The sequence below is a fragment of the Camellia sinensis genome, chromosome 6 (assembly GCF_055761805.1).
Source record: "Camellia sinensis isolate YWXY chromosome 6, ASM5576180v1, whole genome shotgun sequence".
Classification (NCBI taxonomy): domain Eukaryota; kingdom Viridiplantae; phylum Streptophyta; class Magnoliopsida; order Ericales; family Theaceae; genus Camellia; species Camellia sinensis.
Window position 1 is genome coordinate 146,267,833 of NC_138966.1, and position 6,052 is coordinate 146,273,884.

The window sequence follows — 6,052 nt, forward strand, 5'->3', positions numbered from 1 at the left end:
TATCTTTAACTTTAATTTGGCCCAACTAGTATTATAATTTCATATTTCTGTTAATTTGGTCCCAATTAAAAATTCCTAATTAATCTCATATTTGATAATCCAATGCCAAATTAGATTCTGTATTTATTATTATTTATTTAATAATATATTATCACATACAACCATAATACTAGTATAAAATTTGAGAGATAACTTAAATTTTCAGGGTGTTACAATTGTGAAATCAATTTGGGAGTTGCAACAGTAAAGCTTGCACTTGCCAATCTTCTTTACTCATTTGATTGGGAATTACCTGCTAGGATGAAAATTGAAGATATTGATACCAATATCAATCCTGGTCTTACAATGCATTAGAGAAATGCTCTTTGCCTAATGCCTAAGAACTACGCTGTTTGTTGTATGGAATAATGAAGCATTGTTTGTTGCCTTGTGAAATTTACTTTTATACGTAGCAGTGTTTGTGGCTGGGATGATGTTTAAGTTCGTTGTATGGACTAAAGGACTTATGTATATAATGAAGCACTGTTTGTTGTATGGAAAATTTGAGAAACTGTTTGTTGTGTTGTGAAATTCGGGCAATTCGAGCTAACCCAAGTTCAAATTATGAAGCTTGGTCCGGGCTTGGGTTGCCATGCTCGGGTTGATGGTCAAGCTTGGGCGGGCTTGGGCACTGCCAAACACAATTCGGGCTGGGGCTTAGGCAAACCTCGAACCCGACCGAATCCGCCCGAGTTGCACTGCTAATTATGATTAAAAATGAATTAAAATCGATCAATTTTTTTTTGTTTTTTTCCCCCACTCCTTTTCAAAGAGTAGGGAGTGAATTCACAGGAAGACATGAAACTCAAATGATTACAATACACCAATTTATTAGTAACCTAAATAAACTCCAAATTTAGAAAATTTATTAAACAAAGAAAATAAAATATAGCTATTGCAGAAGTCAATGAACTTCATAGACGATTGAACATTAACATGCAAACAATGGAAAATAATGTTAGGATTAGAAACCAAAAATAAACAATGGAAAAATACAATTGAACAAACAAACAATGGAAAATACAATTGAAAATAACCCCAATTTAAACCATACCTATTGTTAAAACAATGGAACAAACAATGGATGTTAATTTTGAACAAACAACCCCAATTTCAAATAAATTTATCACCTAAAATTGTTAAAACTATTAATCACTTGAAGATACAAAGCAGTAAAAATAAAAATAAACAAAATAAGTTGGTGCCCAGTGACAAATTATTAGAATAATAGTAGTTGAGGGGATAATTTTTTGGTAGCTTAATTACTCTTAACACACCCGGGAATGGGGTAGTACTGTGCCCCCTTCCGAAGCCAATATTGGGACTATTTTGATAATCCCAATTATTCATATTGTACGGTTTGTCAAGTAGAGTATCTATAAAAAAATAAAAATTCAAATTAATCAGACATTCATAACCACATGTTCAAGGGGAAATCCAATTTATTTTCTAATGGAGCATTTTGTCAATAACCAAACAGAGATGAGTTTATGTGTGAAAGTAATAAAAAGGGGAAAACCTTCTACTATATAATTTAGAGTATAAAAGTAGACCTTTTCTTTTATGTCTCTATCAATTCTGGAATTAGCTTCAGCAAAAATGACAGCTCCCTTTGAGAGAACTAGGGATTTGCTTTGACCTGAATTTGATCCTCTCTTTCTAATAGAACCTGTCCTTCAACCTCGCTTGATGGCTTGATCATAATTGAAACAGCCTCTGTGATTTCTTCAACCAAATCAACAATCACTCCTTCGACACCCATTAAATGTTGCAAGTAAACTACTTTGGGCATGTTGCTGAAACATTGAATGAAATTCATAATTAGCAACCACATGACAAATATGCAATTCATTATGATAAGGAAATTTGAATTGAAAATTAGAACTTACTTTAATTTGCCATATGTTAGGAGTGAGAGCTTAGACTTTCTTGATCTTGGTTAGTGCCCCAAGATTTCTAAAAAAATCCTTTGACCTCCGACCCAATCCCTTTCAAACCACCCTCTCAGTACAGTTTTACGCTCTCCTCTAAGGAGTTCTTTCTCATATCATATTAAATCTCAGTTCTACCTTTTGTAAGAAAGAAAACCTGATTTCAATCAGCAACGAACATAATTAGAACACTCTTTTCATCCTCATTTATCATGCTATCAAAGAAAAACTTTCCAATGGGTTTTCTCAATTATGGAAAGTAAACTTACAGCGTAGGTGCTCTGCAGCTTCCTGGCAAGTAGTGCCACAACGGAGTGGAAGGTTGAGAAAATTATTGGTCTGTCCTTGGCGTGATCAAACATGACTTGAATTACAAAATTTCAGATGCTTAGCAAGTCCACAACCAAACAAACAGTAAATTAGGCTTACAATACTTGAGTAGCAAAGACTCATTAGGATTCTGAAAAACATTAAAAAAAAATTATGGGTTTGGGAGAATGGAATGTATTAGATTGATTAAAAACCCTAAAATTTGTGGGTTTGAGAGACGATACCCAACCTAAATGACCCATAAACAGAACCCTAAAATAATTACCAAAACAGACACAACATACCAAAACAGTCATAACCCGACAGAGAGAGAGAGAGAGAGAGAGAGAGCAGTGAGAGGGAGGGTTGCGAATGCGAGGGTTACAGATCACTACACCATGAAGCAAATGATCTAGGGAGATAAAAATGTGTGTGATGCCTAAAAAATGAGGCACCAAAGTGTCGAACAGATGAAAACAAAAAGAAATATCAGAAATCGAAATAGAGAGAGAAGGGGAAAGGCAAAAATCGAGGACATCTTACCTTGCAAGCTGAGCGAAGAGGGAGGGGAGAAGCGAGCAACGTTGGTATGAAGAGGAAAGAAGAAGCACAGAGAGGGAGAGAGAGATACAGAGAGAAGGTGGGGGAGACGTAGGTAGGTGGGAAGCTTAAGAGAAAAATGTTTGGGCGGGAACTATTATTGATCTGAACCATTAATATAAATTTAGGATTCATTTAGGCTTTTGAAATCAAATGTATCTTTGATATATTTTATATATTTTCAAAAATCGTCCTGCTTTATTATATAAATGTTGAAAATTTATATGGGGCCTAAATTCATGAAGTCTATCAGGTATTTAATATATTTAAAAATAATAATTAATTGTTCAAATTCATTAATTTAGTCTCCACTATACACAGTAAAATCTGGCTCTTAATTCTGAGATCGCAGACTTTTCCATATAATATGAATAAAAATAAGTGAACAAAAATAAGAAAATAAAAAAATAAACAAATAGAGAGAAAAATAAAAATGGGAGAAAATAAAAAAAGAAAAAGAAAAGAAAGATGAAGGTGGTATCATGAGATCATAGAAGGATGCGTGAGAAAAAAAAAGTAAGAGAGAGAAGTGGAAAAATAGAAAATGTACATATATGATATTTTTTGAAAAATGTATCTCAACCGTTGCTTTATTATCTGAATAGATCTGAGCTGTCCAAATGTCCTAGTAGGACAAATGTGTGTAGGACAAATTCCAAAAACATCCTGCTTTATTATATAGACTAGCGTATGCCCGTGCCTGAAGGTACGGTGTAAATAATATTAGGATATAATTGTAATCTCAATACTATTTAAATTTAGTTTTTAATTTGATAAAATCACAAATTTATTATAAAATTTTGGTGTTCTCACAAAACTCCTCATGAGAACTCACTTTTGCTTATATAATATATAGTTGGATAGATAGATGTGCTTGACATACATACAATTTTCGTGGGCATACATACAATATTGCTTTTGCTTATATAATTATATGGAAATTGTATGTATGCCTGTAATGTCCTAGTGTATTCCGGGCATACATACATTGTATGGAAATATGTGTATAATATATTGAACAAAAAGGAGAAAAAAAAACAAATAAAGAAAAAAATAAAAACGGGAAAAAATAAAAAATAAAAAGAAAAGATGGAGGAAGGTGGGATCATGAGATCATGGAAGGATAAGTGAGAAAAGGAAAAAGTAAGAGAGAGAAGCAGGAAAGTAGAAAATGTATATGTAGGACATTTTTTGAAAAATATATCTCAGTTATTGTTTTATAATTTGAACAAATCTGAGTCATCCAAATATCTTAGTAGGACAAACATATGTTGAAGATTGAAAACCGTTATGTTTATTAAAATATGTTGAAGATTCATATGAGGTCTAAATTTATGAAGTTTATAAGGTATTCAATATATTTAAAAATAATGTTAATTGTTCAAATTCATTTAATTTGTGGATTATAAAATTCATTAATTTAATCTCCACTACACACAGTAAAATTTGGCTTCCAATTCTGGGATTCCAGAATTTTTCATACAATATGAATAAAAAGAAGTGAACAATTAGGAGAAAAAAACAAAAAAAAAAACAAATAGAGACAAAAATAAAAATGGGAGAAAATAAAAAAAAATTAAAAAAAGAGAGAGAGGAAGGTGGAATCTTGGGATTATAGAAGGATGGGTGAGAAAATGAAGAAGTAAGAGAGAGGAGCGGGAAAATAGAAAATGTACATGTAGGATATTTTTTGAAAAATATATCTCAGCCGTTGTTTTATAATTTGAATAAATCTGAGCCGTCCAAATGTCCTAATAGGACAAATGTGTGTAGGACAAATTAAATAACCATCATGCTTTATTATATAGTTGTTGAAAATTCATATAAGGCCTAAATTTATGAAGTCTATCAGGTATTCCATATATTTAAAAATAATAATTAATTATTCAAATTCATTTAATTTGTGGACTATAAAATTCATTAATTTAATTTCCATTACACAGTAAAATATGGCTCATAATTCTGGGATCGCAGACTTTTTGACCTTTTGTTGATGGTGCTGTCTGTGAGCTTATTACTAAAGAAACTCAATTCAAGGTGGCTCATTGTGCTTCTCCCTCCCAGTCAATTTTTGCCACTCTTTCGCTCTTGCCCACCCCACCATCTCCTTTATTTCAAGTGACCGATAAGCCCAAACTTCGGGTTTCCATGATTGAGTGCAGTTTCTGTCCACTGTTCTCTAAGCAGACATCTTTAGGATCTCGCTCATTTGCTGTCTTTTCTACACCAATTTTTGAGAATGGTCCGTCTCCCAATATGCAGTCTATGTTTGAGCAATTCAAGTCTTTCGTGGTAGCTATAGCGATCCCGGGTTTACCCTTGTTGTACAGTGATCCGGACATGTGTCCGTGGATGTTAGTAGTTGTTTATTATCTTGTTTGCATCCTTTTTACTTCGTATTGAGTTATAGGATGTGTTGGGCAGGTTTGTTTCAGGTTGGTTGTGTTTGGGAGCCTAGTGTTGCTGCCCAGATTTTTGGCCCTTCGCTCGAGCCAAGAGTTTGTTGCTTGAGCGAGAGTTGAGTTTGTGTCTGATGGGTCGAGCCAGAGTGGCTTCGCTCGAGCGAGCGCTTGCACCTGGTTCTGGACCTAAGAGTTGTATTTCTTGGCTCGAGCGAGCTTTTCTTGGCTCGAGCGGTCTGGTTTGCTCTTCGCTCGAGCGAGAGGTCTGTCGCTCGAGCGTGCGTCTGGTTGCAGACCTGAGGGTTCGAGTTATTGGCTCAAGCGAGCTTTCTTTCGCTCGAGCGCACTTTTGAGTTTTTGGCTCGAGCAAGAGCTTCTTGGCTCGAGCGAGAGTTTCTGTGTCTGGTCGCTCGAGTGACAAAGTCTTCGCTCGAGTGAGAGTGTTTTATATCAGCGGACAGTAGCGTTTTGAAACATCACTTTTTCACTTTATTTTTATTTCAAACCCTTGATCCGAGACCTTCTCTCTCTACACTTATACTCTTTCTAAGAATTGATCTCCATAGAGTGTGAATCTAGCCTAGGGCCTTTGTTAAAAAGATAGAGGGCATTGAGAGCTTTGTTTTAATCTGAAAAAGTTTGGATTTGGAGCACGTTGGTCTTCGAGTCTTCATCTCCTTTTTGGCTCAAACTTCGAGGTAGGGATATCCTACTCCTCTCTATGGGTTTTGTCTTTAAATTTTGGCATTTTGAGAAGTTGGGGTTGGTTTG